This window comes from Piliocolobus tephrosceles, chromosome 2 (genome assembly GCF_002776525.5).
Source record: "Piliocolobus tephrosceles isolate RC106 chromosome 2, ASM277652v3, whole genome shotgun sequence".
In the NCBI taxonomy this organism is placed as follows: domain Eukaryota; kingdom Metazoa; phylum Chordata; class Mammalia; order Primates; family Cercopithecidae; genus Piliocolobus; species Piliocolobus tephrosceles.
The window spans coordinates 103366762-103386015 of NC_045435.1; the positions used below are offsets into that span (position 1 = coordinate 103366762).

At 39.7% G+C, this 19254-nt stretch overlaps 1 long non-coding RNA gene and 2 other non-coding genes across 4 annotated transcripts; all 3 read right to left on the reverse strand.

Moving 5' to 3' along the window:
• Positions 1 to 709: 709 nt before the first annotated feature.
• Positions 710 to 11064, reverse strand: LOC111523236. 2 transcript variants are annotated; one of them, XR_004228855.1, is made up of 4 exons: positions 10616 to 11064; positions 5933 to 6368; positions 4365 to 4446; positions 710 to 1503 (listed from the first exon to the last, which is right to left on the reverse strand). It is a non-coding gene; the product is annotated as an uncharacterized LOC111523236 (long non-coding RNA). The 2 variants fall into 2 exon arrangements; XR_002725471.2 differs by having other exon boundaries at positions 10645 to 11062.
• LOC111523248 lies at positions 4514 to 4644 on the reverse strand. Its single transcript, XR_002725479.1, has one exon. It is a non-coding gene; the product is annotated as a small nucleolar RNA SNORA63 (small nucleolar RNA).
• On the reverse strand, positions 5700 to 5878 carry LOC111523245. The gene has a single exon (XR_002725476.1). It is a non-coding gene; the product is annotated as a small nucleolar RNA SNORA81 (small nucleolar RNA).
• Positions 11065 to 19254: the final 8190 nt, after the last annotated feature.

The window sequence follows — 19254 nt, forward strand, 5'->3', positions numbered from 1 at the left end:
ATGGGAAAAAAACTTTACTGATTAATATTAGTCCATTAACATAGAAAACCTTGCTGTTATGTAACTACTTTGCATCTACCAGAAAATTTTTGCCACACCAGAAGAGGGAGAAATCTCATGTTCAAATGCTTCCTTTTTCTCATAAGCAGCAGACAATGTTTGGCAGATGGTGCTAATGAACAACCTCACTGATCAGTCTTTGTGCTACTGCCAAGCAGCAGTTAACTTGGAACTTTAGTTGTTGTTGTTGTTTTAAGACAAAGTGTTGCTCTGTCACCCAGGCTTGGAGTGCTGTGGTGTGATCTTGGCTCACTGCAACTTCTGCCTCCCAGGTTGAAGTGATGCTCCTGCCTCAGCCTCCCGAGTAGCTGGGATTACAGGCACGCACCACCATACCCGGCTAATTTTGTATTTTTAGTAGACATGTTGGTCAGGCTGGTCTCGAACTCCTGACCTCAAGTGATCTGCCTGCCTGGGCCACCCAAAGGGCTGGGATTACAGACATGAGCCTCCATGCCTGGCCTGTGAGCCACCACACCCAGCCCAATTTGGAACTATTAAACCTTTTTATAAAAAGCCACATTTGTGTGTAATTTTGTAACTGGAATAAAATATTTACTACAGAGTACTATTTCATTTCATCTTCTTCCTTTGAAAATATGGAGTTATGGCAAAAAGTATGATTTTTAAGGAATAAGGACCAAATCACTTTAAAGAAAGAATACTTTATTGTAATTTATTGAACCCTTAATATACAATATGGCAAGTTTTCTGGGATTTAACTCTAGGACATGATTGCTGCTGGTATTTAGCAGAAGGCTCCGGTTCACATCTAGCACTAATAAAATGCTTTTTTGAATAAAAATATAACACCAAACAAAACTAATTCAAATATTTTCTTTAAAAAATTATTTTAAAGTTTGTTCTATTCAGCCTAACACAATAAAGGGAGACACCATGGTTTAACATAGTTAGCTGATTTTATACACCGCATATCTTTAAGTCCACTTAATAATAAAATAAGTATATTATTAAGTGATAGAGAACACTCAATATAGCGATTTTTACAGAACTAGGAAATGAATTTTTTTTTTTTGAGACAGAGTCTTGAGGAAATACATTTCTAAGAAGGATTTTTACAGACACTCATCTTTCATACCCAACCACAGGGTCTAACTCTAAAGAGGACAAAACCAATTACTTTGCTCCCAAGAGCTCATGACTAATGATAGCGTGAATCTATGCTATCAAAACCTGTGTTTCTCATCTGTTATGAGTACTCAGGCGAGATTCAAATATTCTCAAGGAAAGAAACACAGTACGCAACAGCCAGCACTGCATCCCAAACGATCTCATCCCAGGAATTACATGAGGCCAGCTGTGTACACTGGCATTTCCCCCACTGTAGTACTGCAGAAGGTCTCAGTGTCACAAAGAATCCTTTTGTCTTCTTTAATATTTATGGTCACAGCTGTCTTCCCAAGTTGACCCCTACTGCCAGTTCTGAACAAAAGAAAAAATATGAATCAGAATATTATTCAGCAAGTACTACATGAACTACTGAACAATCTGAGCTACTAGTTAATCATCGGTGGCTGTTTATTTGCCAGAATTATATGTAGAGTGCTTCTAAATGGAATACAAGATACTGATCAAAATATCTAGAGAAAAAGAAAAGGTTTTTTTGCAAAGTTAGTACAAAAGGAGTTAAGGTTCATCTGGCTGCGAAATGAACATTATTACTTATAAAGAGAATGAAAGTATTGGGTTTAGGGTAGTAAAATTAAAGCCCCTACCAAAGTGGGCCAGCCAAGAGTGGGTGTCATGTCAGTCTAGGACAGATGTGAACAGGCACAAAACAAAAGGAACAGTTATGAATCCATTCTGATACACTTTCAGAATTAACTACAGATGCCAGCTCTGAAATGTTCACTGTTGTTTACGACTATGCTGTCCAATAAATAGTCACTAGCCACATATGGCTAAATTTAAATTAATTAAAATTAAATGAAATAGGCTGGGCACGGTGGCTCACGCCTGTAATCCCAGCACTGTGGGAGGCCAAGGCAGGTGGATCACTTGAGGTCAGGAGTTCGAGAATGGCCTGGCCAATATGATGAAACCCTGACTCTACTAAAAATACGAAAATTAGCCAGGAGTGGTGGTGGGCACCTGTAATCCCAGCTACTCGGGAGGCTGAGGCAGGAGAATCATTTGAACCCAGGAGGCGGAGGTTGTAGCGAGCCAGGATTGCGCCACTGCACTCCCACCTGGGTGACAAGAACAAAACTCTATCTCAAAAAAAAAAAAAAAAAAGGTTGCATTAAGCGCATTCCAATAGTCGCATGTTATCTGCCACTCCTGTATTGGACAGTACAAATAGAGAACGTTTCCATCACCACAGAAAGTTCTATTGGGTAGTTCTATTGGGAAACTTTTACCAGTAGAGGGAAATCTTGAAAAAATGTATTCTGGTAACCCATATTTATCGCTCCTTTCTGCTCAGTTCATGTCACAGACTCTAACACAAATGACCAAAATATGTTTGCCACTACAGTTCTCTACTAAAATGGATCACACAACCAATCAAAAGTATTCTTGCTATAGGAACTTAAAATATCAAATAATCAGAACAAGAGAAAAACACATATGGAAATATTGATTCCTTCTTTATCCAAACGACCTGCTGTTTCACTTATAAATCTATGTCCGAAATCAGGCCCATGGCATTTCTGACCACCACTTGTCACCTACTCCTATGAACTACTACATTAAAAAAAATAGTAACTCATTTTTATTGGTAACAAGGCATAGTTCAATTTATTTAGTGACAAAGTCAATATAACTAGGCTAGGATCAATATAAACTGTGACCAGAAAATGCTGAGAAAATTCCAATTATAGAGGAATCATCAAGAAAGCACAAGCTACGAGCAAACACGACTTTAAGACAGACTCATAGGTGAGTTAAAGACAACCAAATCTAATAGCATCATTGATTTTTCCCTGAAATATCAACGGTATATAAAGTCCAAAATCTGAGCAACATTTCACATTTGCTTTCCACTGTGTTCTGTCCAACCATGAGTCCTCCCAGGTACAATTTAAATATCATGTTACAAGGTGATAAAATTATTATCCTGATACATTTGCCTGGCTGACAAAATCACCTTGAAAAACAATATAGTCATGCGCTGGATAATGACATTTTGGTCAACTACAAATTACATATACGATAGTGATGCCATAAGATTATAATGGAGCTGAGAAATTCTCGTCGCCTAGTGACTTCATAGCCATTGTAAAGTTATAGCCTAGTTACTTTATTTTTATTGTTTTGTTTTGTTTTGTTTTTGTGACTGATTTTCACTTTTGTTGCCCAGGCTGGAGTGCAATGGCACAATCTTGGCTCACTGCAACCTCTGCCTCAAGCAATTCTCCTGCCTCAGCCTCCCGAGTAGCTGGGACTACTGCACCACCATGCCCAGCTAATTTTGTATTTTTAGTAGAGACAGGCTGGTCTCGAACTCCTGACCTCAGGTGATCCGCCTGCCTCAGCCTCCCAAAGTGCTGGGATTACAGGTGTGAGCCACTGCGCCTGGCAATTACTTTATTTTAAAAATAAATGTAGTATAGCCTATGTGCAGAGTGTTTATATATGAAGTCTACTGTAGTATACAGTAACATTCCAGCCATTCACATCCACTCACCACTCACTCACTGACTCATGCAGAGCAACTTCCAGTCCTGCAAGCCTCACCCCTGTAAGTGCCCTATACAAGGGTGCTGTTTTTATCATTTATGATGTATTTTTACTCTAACTTTTCTATGTCTAGATATACAGATACCATTGTGCTACAACTGCCTACGGTACTCAGTACAGAGGAGCAACAGGCTATACCACATAGCCTAGGTTTGTAGTAGGCTACACCATCTACGTTTGTGTAAGTATGCTCTGTGATCTCTCAGAACACATCCTGGTTGTTTAGTGACACGTAACTGTGTATGAATTTATTTCACCAGAATAAAAACAAGGGATTGAAAGATGTCAAATAATCAAATGAGAATATAGTTTTCACAAGCAGTGGGCAGATCACAGTTGATGATCAGTATACACACTACTAAACATAAAAATCAAGAACCTCAGATATGATAGTATATATTTAAATTATGTTTCAAAAAGCAACTGCTGCACACTCTTCTAGGCCACAAGAGTAATGACCTATATATAACAGCACAGTTCACTGTGGAGTGTGATCTTCACGCCCCTACAACTTCAGCTGGCAAAGTCTACTATAAACTTTCCCCCTAAACCAACTTTTGCTAGATAGATACTGTCATTAAATAAGGAACTAGAATACTTACCAACAAGTCAGTAGCACTCAAAATATGGTTTGTCCTTTATCTGAATTCCCTCCTGACAATGTTTTCTTCCTTCTGTCACTACCTGCAAAACAACACCAACCCCTAATTCTCAAGAATCATTTGTCAAATCAGTACTTAAACAGGTGAATATGTATGAGACCAGACATCCCTGCAGCTAGAGCACCATGGCAGACAGGGCTTGAAAGGTAACAGTTTTATTTTGAGCAGGGGTCAAAGACAATGCAGCACTTCACAGCTACAATGTAACTAGATCCTGCCTCAGTTTACTAAGAAAATACAGTGGACCCTTGAAGGAAACGGGTCTGAACTGGGCAGGACCACTTATTAAGTGGCTTCTCTTCTGCCCCTGCCACCCTTTAGACAGCAAGACCAACCCTCCTCTCTCTGCTCCTCCTTAGCCTACTTGACGTGAACATGAGGAAGATGAAGGCCTTTATGGTGATCCACTTCCACCTAATGAAGAGTAAATGTATTTTCTCTTCCTTACGGTTTTCTTAACATTTTCTTTTCTCTAGCTTACTTTATTATAAGAATACAGTATATCATACATATAACATACAAAATATGTGTTTAATCGACTGTTATTAGTAGGGCTTCTAGTCAACATTAAGCTGTTAGTAGTAACGTTTTTGGGGAGTCAAAAATTATCTGCAGATTTTCAACTGTATCGGGGCTGGTGCTCCTAATCAGGTTGTTCAAGGCTCAACTATAATCAGATATTAACAGCATCCTAATTAGCAATACTAGGGAAGAGCAGCTCTTACCACACCAGAAACTGGCATGCTTTTTCTTAGAAGCCAGGATACCTTTCACTCTGTGTTCTATAAGGAACAACCTGACTGGTCAATCTCTCGTCATAAAGAGCATACAATTTCTTTCCTTACAGTATTTCCAAGAGGAAAATGTTAATTCATGTCAGAGTTGGAATAAAAAGCCATTTGATTTCTACATCTCATCCCTACCACTGGAAGAGAATAGTTATTCATTGATTTTACTAATTCTGCCTAAATATAGATACTACTGTGCCAGATCTTAGAATAAAGTACCCTGTTTTAAAAAAGAGGTTCAACTCAGGCTGGGCACGGTGGCTCACGCCTGTAATCCCAGCACTTTGGGAGGCCAAGGTGGGCAGATCAGCTGAGTTTAGGAGTTCGAGGCCAGCCTGGCCAACATGGTGAAACCCTGTCTCTACTAAAAATACAAAAAATTAGCCAGGCATGGTGGTAGGCACCTGTGATCCCAGCTACTCGGGAGGCTGAGGCAGGAGAATCACTTGAACCTGGGAGGTGGAGACTGCAGTGAGCTGAGATTGTGCCACTACACTCCAGCCTGGGTGACAGAGTGAGACTCTGTTTTAAAAAAAAGGTTCAACTCAGTTTTTCTATCTGGTACAGTTCTTTTTTCTTCTTGGGTTTTCTCTGATAGCTTTATTACAAATGCTAAGACATGATACTAGTTTCTGGAATTTTAGTAGAGAGCTTAAATAAGAAGGTAAATTTTAAATCCCTGGCTATGGTTTTTATGTATATCAATTAGAAAAACATTACCCTCTTTCAAAATTACTGTAAAACATTGACTCCTTGAAGGGCCAATTCTTCCTTCTTCACCAGAATGTGAAATAGATCTGTCATGAACTTCTTGGTAATTTCCAACATATTAATAATGAGGCAGAAAGCAACACAATCTTTAAAATGAGACAATAACTGACCAGGCTAAGTGGTTCACGCCTGTAATCCCAGCACTTTAGAAGGCCGAGGCAGGCGGATCACTTGAGGTCAGAAGTTCGAGACCAGCCTGGCCAACAAGGCAAAACCAGGTCTCTACCAAAAATACAAAAATTAGCTGCGCATGGTAGCACATGCCTGTACTCCCAGCTACTACTCAGGAGGCTGAGGCAAGATAATTGCTTGAATCCAAGTGGCGGAGATTGTAGTGATCTCAGATAGTGCTACTGTACTCCAGCCTGGGCCATGAAGTGAGACTCTGAAAAAAAAAAAAGACAATGACTAATTATGTTGATAAATCAATTAAGCAGATGTAATAGTTTCATAACAATACTTAGAGAAATAATGTTTGAGACCAAGCGTCCATGTCTTACTATAGAACTGAGTGAGACAGAGATTGTGGGAAACAATTGCTTTGAGCAGGGGACAAGGACAACGTAGCACTTCACAGCTATGTTGTAACAATGAATCCAACCTGCCAGCTGGAGAAAACTCATGTGCACAAGAGCACTTGTATTTAATTTCTAGTAAATCTCATGGATTTGATCCTTAATTCCTTGGTTCAACATTTTTATCTGCTTCACCCAAAACAACCTGATCCTTTTGAAAAGTTAGAAAAAAATGTTTCACTTAAGTGTGAGTTGGACCTTGTGATTTCCTTCCTAATAGCACAGTGGGGAAGGAGGGTGGAAGAGTAACTTTCCAGCACAGAACCCTTTCCAGTGCTACCTCAGCCACGTAATTAAGGTCAACAGCAACCATCGTTAACTCTCAATCTGATGTGATGAGAATCACACGTTAGGCCAGGTGCAGTGGCTCACGCCTGTAATCCCAGTGCTTTGGGAGGCCGAGGCAGGCGGATCACCTGAGGTTGGGAGTTCGAGACCAGCCTGACCAACATGGAGAAACTCCACACTAAAATTACAAAATTAGCCAGGCATGGTGGCACATGCCTGTAATCCCAGCTACTTGGGAGGCTGAGGCAGGAGAATTGCTTGAACCCACAAGGTGGAGGTTGCAGTGAGCCAAGATTGCACCATTGCACTCCAGCCTGGGCAACAAGAGCGAAACTCCGTCTCAAAAAAAAAAAAAAAAAAAAGAGAGAGAGAATCACACTTTACATCTGTGGCCTCTTCCCCAAAGCCCCAAATTCAAGTCTAATCCAGAGGAAAACATCAGTCAATTCTAACAAAAAGATATCCTACAAAATACTTGAATACTTCTCCTCCAAACCGTCAAGGTTACCAAAAATAGGAAAAATCTGAGAAACTGTCACAGCCTAGAGGGGTCTAAAGAGACATGACAGCAAAATGAAATGTGGTATCCTGGATAAGATTCTGAAACAGAAAAAGCACTTTACATAAAAACTAAGAAAACATGAATAAATTGTGGATCTTAGTTCATAGTAACCCAACAATGTTGGTTCATTAATTGTATCATACTGGCTGGGTGCAGTGGCTCACGCCTGTAATCCCAGCACTTTGGGAGGCCAAGGCAGGTAGATCATGAGGTCAGGAGTTCAAGAGCAGCCTAGCCAATACGGCGAAACCCTGTCTCTACTTAAAATACAAAAATTAGTTGGCCATTGTGACACACATCTGTAGTCCCAGCTTCTCAGAAGGCTAAGGCAGGAGAATCGCTTGAACCCAGGAGGCGGAGGTTGCGGTGAGCCGAGATCGTGCCACTGCACTCCAGCCTGGGCAACAGAGAATGCCTCCATTTCAAAAAAAAAAAAAAAAATTGTAGCATACTAACCATAATATAATTACACCACAAATTTACCATACTAACGTAAAATGTTAATAACATATAATAGTGTCCAAGGTATATGGGAACTCTTTGTACTATCTTCTCATCTTCTCTGTAAACCTGTAACTTTTTTTCTGGAAACCTAAAGCCATTTAAAAAATAAAATAAACTCTATTTTTCAAAAGTCTTAGTATCATCTCTAGATATTCATGTGTAGCAACTTGCTTCATTAGGTTATTTTCCCTCCCATACTCTCAACATCACTAGCTAAAAAAATGTCCTAGGAAAAATCAAAATAGACATTTTCTACATTATTCTTCTGTGTTTAAGATGTATAAATAGTGAATAAGCTCTGCATTTACATCTCCAGAGCAAGTTGTTCTGATATGTATTCACTGGTTATCATTCACTTTAAAGATAATTATCTTTCCAATAGGAAACCATGACTTATATAGCCTTGATCTTAATGAAGCCTATCGCTTTGTTAAAACAAGCTTTACTTCATAGCTAATATAGCAGTGAGCTTTGAAAACAGATAGCATGCAGATATCACAAATGACAAAGATTCCCAACTCATAACACATCACTGCGGTTTTCATGTTGCACACTGCATTTAAACTTGACAATAGTGAACAGAAAAGGCATGGATCCTAGTCTACCCAGACAGAAAGCTTCAGTTTGTCAATTGGTTGAGATACAGCCCTACAAAACATATCTGCAACCCTAGTTTCTGTTTAATTTGAAACAAAAACTCCCTGAATGCAAGGACAATAGTTAACAAGTAGGTTCTGAATGGATGACTTTATACTAAGTCTTAAGTATAAAGTTTTATATTTTTATAAAACCCAAAGTATTTATATGGGAAGTTGGGTCTCCCTGAGGGCAGACCTTAACCAGTGACTCGGCAGAGACGTACACACCAGCTTGCTGGTTCTCTGGTAAGGACAACTCCAAGGATTGACTATGCACCCTGACTTAGAGTTCAACAGAACTGAGTCACCTCGAGGGGAACAGGCTTACAGCAGCTTGCTCTGTGACCTTCCTTCCCTTTCTATTCTATTTCCCTATTCCCCTGCGATTTTTTCCTGGAAACTTTCTAATTATTTGCACAGGAATTCCTCCTGTCTTAGGGTTTACTTCTGGGGCCCTAAGACACATGATATAATAAGTATTTTTTAAATGGATGACTCTTATCTTTAAAAGCAGTATAACTTACTACTTTTTTGACATATTCTGATGTAAAAGATAAAATCATTTTGCCACTGCTGAATGTAAACAGAGAAAACTGATTTGGAAAAGTTTTAAAATGCAAATTTAAATATGAAAGATATTCATCCTTTACCCCGTGATACGTGCTAGATTATCTTCTCCCAATCCAGTGTTTTTTCAGTTGTCTTCTAACTTTATGATGTATTTGTCATGCCATTTGTTTTATGTGGTCAAATTTATCAACTTTTTATTTTATTGCTTATGGGTTTTTGAGTCATAGTTAGAAAGCCTTTTTCTTTCAGTACTTGTAATGTTTCATTTTTCACATTTAGATCCCTGATCCATTTAGACTTTATTTTTGTTATGCTATGAGGTGTAGATCTAATTTTATCTTTTTCCAAATGGCCAACCAGTTGGCCCAGCTCTGTGTATCACAAAGCCCAACTCTGCTCCAATGATATGTGGTACCACCTTTAACTTTCCATGTGCACTTGGGGTTACTTCTGGATTTTCTATTCTATTCTACTTGTCTTTTTATATTATTCACACACTAGTTCCACATCTTAATTACAGAGACTTTGTAAACTCTATAGTCATAACACCTCTATGACTGCCTTCATCACCTGTATAATACAGTTTTAATTACAGAAACTAAAGACAAAAATAACTGTAAACCAATATTGAACTCTGGCTAGTTGGTCTGTTTTTCACAGTGGTACGGGTTAGCGATTTCGAATCAACTTTTTGTACACGATTGAGCAAGGAAGTGAATATCTTGTGGATAAGGGCAACCAGCTTTCTCACTCTCAGAAAACAGTAACAATTACAGAAAGGGCAGATCTGATTGAACCCTGAGATGATGCACTGGAACTGAGGTAACAGTATGAACTCAGCTGTTTTTTAAACATACATGTAGATAGATATAAAACAGATATAGATGTACCTGGATTGAAGAGTGTATGGATGTGTGTGGGGAGAGTGCGTGTACATATATATATGTATACATATGTACATACACATATACACATAACGTGTGTGTGTGTGTATATGTATATACACACATATATATACACATAAAGTTTCCTAGCGTTTGTCTGCTGAGACAGTCTAGAAGTAATGGCATCCTAGTAGCAACTAACACAACCTACAACCCAGATAAGGCTATAAAATAACATTCTCCAAAAAAAGGAATCAGGATTCTTTGGAGAAATGTCTGATTCCAAGGCAGGAGCTAAGTACAAGATGAGCCCGGAACATCCTGTGCCCTTAAACAGGGAATGACGGGGACATGTTAAAAGGGCACGGGAACCAGAAGTAAACAAATGAATAAACGGGGGAGAAAGGAAAGTGCTTCCTTACCATAAAAAAATAGAAACAGAAAAGCATTCTGTAGCTGGTGCCCTGTAGGGGCGGGGGAAAGACAGAGGCCTGGCTGCAGAACGACGCCCTCTGGAAGGGGGACTGGAAGCCGAATGCCCTGACAAGAGGATGCCGTCCTGTGCTCCCGCTCGAGCCTCATCCTCCCTTCAGCCCCCCACCCCCACGCACCGATCGACCGCCGCTTTATGCCCCGTCACCTTGGCAATAGCAGCGGGCTCAGGCACTGCCGCCACCAGTTTCTTGCAGCCGCGAGCAGCACTGACGGTGCAGAGCCTGCCGCCATGTCCCCGGGGCCCGGTCGCTCGTTCAAGTGCGGCTGCGTCTCTACTGTCGTCCACATCACCTCCGTTCTGTGTGAAAGCCTCTTGTCCTCCTCTGGCCACCGTCCAGGTCTGAACCAAGAAATGAGCCAATCCCAGCGAGGCATTCGGGTGGGGGCGTCACCGTTGAAACCACTCGGCGACAATCTGCCAATCGGCTCGTGCCCGCGGGGTGTGGTCCCGGCCCCCGGGGCCCTGGGGGTCTGCATCTACTCCCAGGCGGTGTTAGGGGCTGGGAGGATCTGCTCTGTCCCCAGCCTCCGTAGGCCCCGGGTGTCCCTATCGCTGTTTCCGCGCATAAACTGCAACGGCCCACCCTCTCGCAGGCTCCCGGGCCAGAAACCCTCTTCTTGACCTTCGATCTTTAGAGAACTGAGGTGAAGAAAGGGGCGGGAGAGTGTCGTAGGATACAAAGGAGTGGAGAATAAAGCAATGCAAAATTGTGTAACATTTTCGAAATGTTAAAAAAAAAAAAAAAAAGCATGAAGAAATCCTCTTAACCGTCTCAAAACTGAAAACACTGATTATCTTAAAAATGAAAAAAAAAAAAAAAAAAAAGAGCGCTGCATATTAGTACCTGTGGGATATACCAATGCAGTGCTTTTAAAAATTCAAAATAAAAGTAAATTAAATAATTTAGAAAAAAATAGCAAAGTAAACCTAAGAGAAGCAGAAAGAAGGAATTCGTAAGAATAAAAGAAGAAAATAAAAAGTAGAAATGGGAATGGGAATACTAATAAGCAAGAGATTTGAAAAAGGCAACAATAGGGTCGTTAGCTCAAGAAAGAAAGAGGAGCACCTCAAAATACAAAATGATAAAGGAGAAATAACCATAGATACAGGAAAACTTAAAAGAATTGCATGATCAGTCAGTTCTGTGTAATTTGAAAACTTGAATAAATGGACAAGATTCCAAGAAAATATAATTTACCAAAACATTCCAGAGATAGAAATTTTAAGTAGACCAATTACTATGGAAGAAATAGATGTTGGCCTGGCGCGGTGGCTCATGCCTGTAAATCCCAGCACTTTGACAGGCGGAGGCGGGCAGATCACCCGAGGTCAGGAGTTTGAAACCAGCCTGACCAACATGGAGAAACCCTGCCTCTACTAAAAATACAAAATTAGCCGAGCGTGGTGGCACATGCCTGTAATCTCATTTACTCGGGAGGCTGAGGCAGGAGACTCGCTTGAACCCGGGAGATGGAGGTTGATGTGAGCCGAGATTGTGCCATTGCACTCCAGCCTGGGCAACAAGAGCAAAACTCGGTCTCAAAAAACAAGAAAAAAAAAGAAAAAGAAAAGAAATAGATGTTGTTAGAGAACTGCGTATCTCCATAGCTGAATCCACAGAAGCACCAGGCCCAAATTATTTCATAGGATAATTCTACTGTGAAAATTTAAGGAACAGAGAGTTGGTTGCTGTTGATTCTGCCTTAAGCACAGAAAAAAATAAGGAAGCATTTCAAATTCTATTTATGAAGTGAGCATAACACTTATACCAAAATCTCATAAAACACCCATCTAGCATATACATATACACTGACCTTAGAAATTCTTACTCATGGCTGGGCGTGGTGGCTAATGCCTGTAATGCTAGCACTTTGGGAGGCCAAGGCGGACAGATCACCTGAGGTCGGGAGTTCAGGACTAGCTTGGCCAACATGGTGAAATCCTGTCTCTACTAAAAATACAGAAATTAGCCAGGCATGGTGGTGTGTGCCTGTAATCTCAGCTACCCGGGAGGCTGAAGCAGGAGAATCACTGGAACCCGGGAGATGGAGGCTGCAGTGAGCCAAGATCACACCACTGCACTCCAGCCTGGGAGACAGAGCAAGACTCCATCTCTAAAAAATAAAAATAAAAAAAAAAATCGTACTCATGAATATTACTGGAAAAATCGTAAATCAAATAACAATTATAATAAAGTATTTCTATTTTACTAGAAATAGCCGGGTACAGTGGCTTGTGCCTGTAGTCCCAGCTACTTGCGAGGCTGAAATGGGAGGATCCCTTGAGCCCAGGAGTTTGAGGCCAGCCTGGGCAATGTAGTGAGACCTCCTGTCTCTAAATATCATTATAAAGGAAAAGAAAAATTTGTCATTTCCAAAATGCAAAAAAGGTGTTTGATAAAATTCAACATACATTCTTGATTTTTAAAAAAAACTTTTAAAATTCAGCAAATGATGTTGACACAACTAAGTAGCCGTCTAGAAAAAGTAAAGTTGGATCCCAACTCAAACTCATACCTCACATCAAAATAAATTCCAGATAAAGAGTAAATGGAAAAAACAAAGTATAAGTGTACTTCATTAAATCCTGATACATTCCGTAGCACAGGAAATTTTATAAAGCAATACCCAAATGCCATAAGAGAGAAAATTGATACTTTAAATTACTTAAATTTAAAAGCAGCAAAAGTACATAAACTAAAAGTGGCAGACAGCAATCTGGGTGAAAAATTGCAACTCATATCACAGACAATGGACTAATTTCCCTAATACATGAGGAAATACCTATAATTCAACAATATTAGCAATTCATTAGAAAAATCAACACAATATCAACAGTTCACAGAAAACACAAATACATAATAAAAGGACTCAATTTTATTCAAAATAAAAAATACGTATCATTTTAGAAAATGTAAGTTTTAAAATATACTGTAATTGAGGAAGTAGCAGGAAAACAGGCATTATTATACTTTGCTGATGGAAGCAGAAATTGGCAATAATGCTATGAAGAACAGTTTAACAATAAGTACCCAAATTGCAAATTTACAAACCTTTGACCTAGCAATTCTGTTTCTAGGAATTTATCTTACAGGTATACTCCTATATGCTGAAATGACGGGTGACTAAGGAAATTCATTTCTAAATTCATAATGGCAAAGATAAAAGAGTTTAAATGCCCATCAGTACAAAACTGATGAATTATAGGATAGCTATATATGCAGTGGGTTATTATGCAGTCATTGAAAATAATTGAAATTCTAGAGTTTCTGCATCATGTGTACTGATATGGAATTATCTCTAAAATATACTGAAGGATGAAAAAAAGCAAGATAAAGAAATGCATATATTATGCCATAAGTTTTATTTAGAAATCTAAAAGGAAATATAGATGCGATTACTTACATGTATACACAGGTGTTTCCTCTGGGAAGGAAAATGTGGTGGCTCAGAGAAAGAAGTAGGAGAAATTCCTTTTCATTGTATACTCTTTTGACTCGAATTTTGTACCACATGCATGCTTTAGCTATTGGAATGAACACATCGAAAGAAAAAACTCAGTGAAATTAAAGATATGTCAATAAAAACTTCCCAAACTGAAAATAAAAGAATAAAAAAAAAGAGAGAAAAAAATCGAACAGAATATAGGCACACCTTGGAGATATTATAGGCTTGGCTCCAGACCACTGCGACAAAGCAAGTCACGCTAAATTCTTGGTTTCTTGGTGCATATAAAAGTTATACTATATCATAGTCTGTTAAGTATGCAATACCATTATGCCTCAAAAAGATGCATATCTTAATTTAAAAATACTTTATTACTAAAAATGCTAATGAAGTGAACACAAGCTGTTGGAAAAATGGTGCCAATAGACTTGCTTGACACAACGTTGCCACAAACCTTCAATTTGTAAAAAGCATAATATCTGTGAAACACAATAAAGTGAAGTATAATATAACAATGTATGCCTGTATCCAAGAATTATGGGACAATTACAAAAGGTGTGACATATGTGTTAGAAGCAAATGTTTGGTGCCACAAAAGAAACAGTACTCAAACATAAATTTAATTTTCTCAGCAAGGCAATTTTACTTCTATAGAAGGGTGTGACTTGTGGATGGAGCAATGGTGAGGACACACCTGAACAAGGGAGAGGAAGGGATTTTTATTCCTGACATAGGTAACCCCTACTGCTGTGTCATTCCCCTATTGGCTAGGGTTGGACCGAACAGTCTAGGTTAATTCCGACTGGCTATTTTAAAGAGAGCAGGGGTATGAGTCAGAGTGGTGGGGTGAGTAGTTTTGGCAGGAAAGACAGTTATGGAACATATGTCTAAAGGTGACTTAGGTCAGTGCAGGTGGCCAGGGGTGACTCAGGATGGAGCAGGTGACCAGGGGAACAGATGTGAACTACTAATTAGAACTGGTGGGTTGTTTAATGAAACTAGGGGCAAGGAGACAAGGAGAATGAGGAAGTTAAACTTTAAAATGAAGAACAAAGAACAAGGGAGCTGAACACACTGATACATTGGTTCTTTGGAGAGGATCTCAGAACTCATTGTACTTAACAATTTACAGCCTGAAACCTTTGAAGAGGAATTTATTGTATCCTACATATGCATAATGGAAACACCAGAAAGATCAGAAAGAGTGAAAGGAAAAATGATTTGAAGAAATATTTGAAGTGATAATGGCTGTGACTTTTCCAAAAATAATGGCAGATACCAATTCACAAATCCAGGAAGGTGAGATAACACTAACCACGATAAATGAATAACAAAAAAATCTACATCTAGACATATATTCAAATTGCAGGAAATCAAAGACAAAGAGAAAATCTTGAAAGTAGTCAGAAAAAAAAGCCATCTTACCTGTGGAGGAATTACATTAGACTTCTCAGAAACTATCCATGCAAGAAGAGTGAAGTGAAATATTTACATTATTGAAAGAAAAAATGATCAATCTGGAATTCTGTATCAAGTGAAATTATCCTTCAAAATGAAGGAGAAATAAAGACATTCTTAGAAAAATGAAAGCTGAGGGAATTTGTCACCAATAGACCTGCATTGCAAGAAATGTTAACATAAGTTCTTCAGAAAGAAGGTAAATAATTCAAAAGTTCATATTAAAGAAAGAGCATTATAGAAAGAATAAATGAAGGTAATGTGTAACCTCTTATTTTTCTGATTCTTGGTTTATTTAGCAGTTAACAATTTGTTCAGAATAATAATAGCAACAATGTATTGAGTAATGATAGCTTCTAGATAAGTGAAGTAAATGACAGAAATGTAATAAAGAATGAGAGGGAGGAATTGGGAATACTGTCATAAGATGCTTGTACTACATATGAAGTGGTGTAATGTTATTTGAAAGAAGACTTATATTAGTTGTAAATGTACATGGAAAACTCTAGGACATCACTAACTTTTTTTAAAAAGATATATAATTGAAACTATAGGGGAGAAAAAGTTTTTTCCTCTATCCTTCATACTTCTTACTCCGACAGAGATGGAGTCTCCCTCTGTTGCCCAGGCTGGAGTGCAGTGGCGCGATCTCGGCTCACTGCAACCTCCACCTCCCGAGTTCACACCATTCTCCTGCCTCGGCCTCCTGAGTAGCTGGGACTACAGGTGCCCGCCACCATGGCCAGCTAATTTTTTGTATTTTTAGTAGAGACAGGGTTTCACCGTGTTAGCCAGGATGGTCTCAATCTCCTGACCTCATGATCCACCCACCTCGGCCTCCCAAAGTGCTGGGATTACAGGTGTGAGCCACCGCGCCCAGCCCCTTCATACTTCTTAGGTGAGACCCCTTGTAACAAAAGAAGATTAACCATAGAAAAACAAACAGAAGTTTATTAACATAACGTGTATTAATAAAATTTATAGGAGGTGACTGATTTAAATTGAGCTTCTTTGCTATGCCCAATAGACCAAACCAAAATGGAATCACACTAAAGTTCCATGCTGCCAAGCTGAAACTAAGTTGTTTATCTGACTTTTTGAGAAATCAAGAGAGAAAAGGGGGTGGGGGAGAGGCAGGAGGGATGGAGGGGTGGAGAGAGAGAGGAGAGAGAGAGGGAGGGGGTTGGGGGGAGAGAGAGAGAGAGAGAAATAGCCAAATTCCCAAACAGGCCAGTTTTAGCTACCATGATAAAAAAAAGTCTCTTCTGCTTTAACCTTTAACTTTGAAATGATCAATCCATTTTTTTGTTCTCTGTTTCTGCTTTCCTTAGAAACAGAGGAAAGCCAACATTTCTTCCTATAAAACCAGCTCCTTCTGCTCAGCTCATCAAAACATCCATCCTATTTTATAGATTGAAATGTTGCCTGATTCTGGAATTGCAAATAAAAGCTAATTAAGATCTTTAAACTAAATTTGTTGTAATTTTGTCTTATGACATATGTATCCTAGTCTATATGTGGGAGATATCCAGGGAAAAATGAGTAACTCTCAAAGAGAGTTACTTGGTTTGGTGCTGTCTTTGCAATAGTGATTGAGTTCTCATGAGATCTGGTTGTTTAAAAGTGTGTGGCACCGACTGGGTGTGGTGACTCACGCCTGTAATCCCAGCACTTTGGGAGGTTGAGGCAGATGGATCACCTGAGGTCAGGAGTTCGAGACCAGCCTAACCAACATGGAGAAACCCTGTCTCTTCTAAAAATACAAAATTTGCCAAGTGTGATGGTGCATGCCTGTAATCCCAGCTACTCGGGAGGCCGAGGCAGAAGAATCGCTTGAACCCAGTAGGCGGAGGTTGCAGTGAGCTGAGATTGCTCCATTGCACTCCAGCCTGGGCAACAAGAGCGAAACTCTGTCTCTTAAACAAAACAAAACAAAACAAAACAAAAAAATGTGTGGCACCTCCTTCCTCTCTTTCTTGCTCCCTCTCTAGGTGACACTGCCTGCTCTCCCTTTGCCTTCTACCATTATTCTAAGCTTCTGAAGCCCTCAGCAGAAGCAGATGCCAGCACTATGCTTCCTGTAAAGTCTGCAGAACTGTGAGCTGATTAAACCTCTTTTCTTTATTAATTGCTCAGTCCCAGGTATTCCTTGATAGCAACACAAGAATGGCATAACACAAGAAGGTAAATTTTACTCTTGTTTTCAGAGCTTGTCTTGTGTCTCTTGTTTCTCAAAATGATCAGCTCAAAGTAATCCTATGCCAATGAGGCACATTTTGGGGTGGCATATTCTGGTTTCCTACAATATGCCAACAGAGGAGAGAAAATGGAATCATATAAAACACTGCATTAAAACCAGAGAAGGCAGACAAAGAATGAAAGACAAAAAAAAAAAAAAAAAAAGAACACAAGCAACTGCTTAAAGGCATTCTTAAGCCACAAACAATAGCATGAGCGATCTCTGCCTTAAGGACATGTTCCTGCTGCAGTTAACTAGCCCAACCTATTCCTTTAATTTGGCCCATCCCTTTGTTTCCCATAAGCGAAACTTTTAGTTAATTGAATATCTATAGAAACAATGCTAAAGACTGGTTTGCTGTTAATAAATATGTGGGTAAATCTCTCTTTGGGGCTCTCAGCTCTGAAGGCTGTGAGACTCCTGATTTCCCACTTCACACCTCTATATTTCTGTGTCTGTGTCTTTAATTCCTCTAGAGCAGCTGGGTTAGGATATCCCCAGCTGAGCTGGTCTTGGCAGCAGCTGCAATTGGAATCATAATCTGGTTAAGCTTCTGATAATCCACTGTCATTCTCTAAGATCCATCTGTCTTCTGCACAGGCCAGATAGGCAAGTTGATGGGGGATATCGTGGGAAACACCACCCCTGCATCTTTCAAGTTCTTAATGGTGGCTCCAAGCTCTGCAGGAATACTGCATTCCTCCATGGATGCAATATTACTTTTGGATGCAATATTACTGCATTCCTCCAGGGATGCAATATTACTTCTATTTCCCTAAATAGAAGCAGTTCCAGTGGCTTCCACTTGACCTTTCCACCATAACGGCCTTCACTCCACAGGTTAGGAAACATATATGAGGATTCTGCCAGCTGCTGAGTGTATCTATTCCAATTATACATTCTGGAACTGGGGAAGTAACCATAGGATGGGGTCAGAGGCCCCACTGGGCCTGCTGTAGGACATACTTGAGCTAAAACTCTTAGTTTATTTGGGCTGCTGTGACAAGATACCTTAGACTTGGTGGCTTATAAACAACAGAAATTTATTCTTACACTTCTGGAGGCTGGGAAATACAAGATCAGGGTGCCAGCATGGCCAGGTTTTGGCAAAGGCCCTCTTCCAGGTTGCAAAATGCCAACTTCTCGCTGTGTCCTCATGTGGCAGAGGGGGCAACCATGCTCCCCTCAGGCCTCTTTTATAAAGGCACTAATCCCATTCATGAGGGTTCTACCATTATGAACTAATCATACCCCAAAGCCTCCACCTCCTAATACTATCACTTTGGGGGTTATGATTTCAACATATGACACAAACATTCAGACTATAGCAAACTTCAGTGATCACCCAATCTCCATTAGCCCCTATTCTGACTAGTGGGCCACAGTGATGTTTTTGGTGTCCTGGAATTAGTATCAGTTCAGAGTCCTATAATCCCCCCAAAGTCTCATTATTTCCTTTTCTCTAATGTACAGCTACCTTAGTAAAATGCCACACATCCTTTGGGGAAGGCTGGGAGAAAGATTAACAGTACAAAAAATTTTGGTTGATATGGGGTTCTTTCCAAAAGGGCACCCAATTTTATCTTAATTCAAGGGGTTCTGGGACTGTAA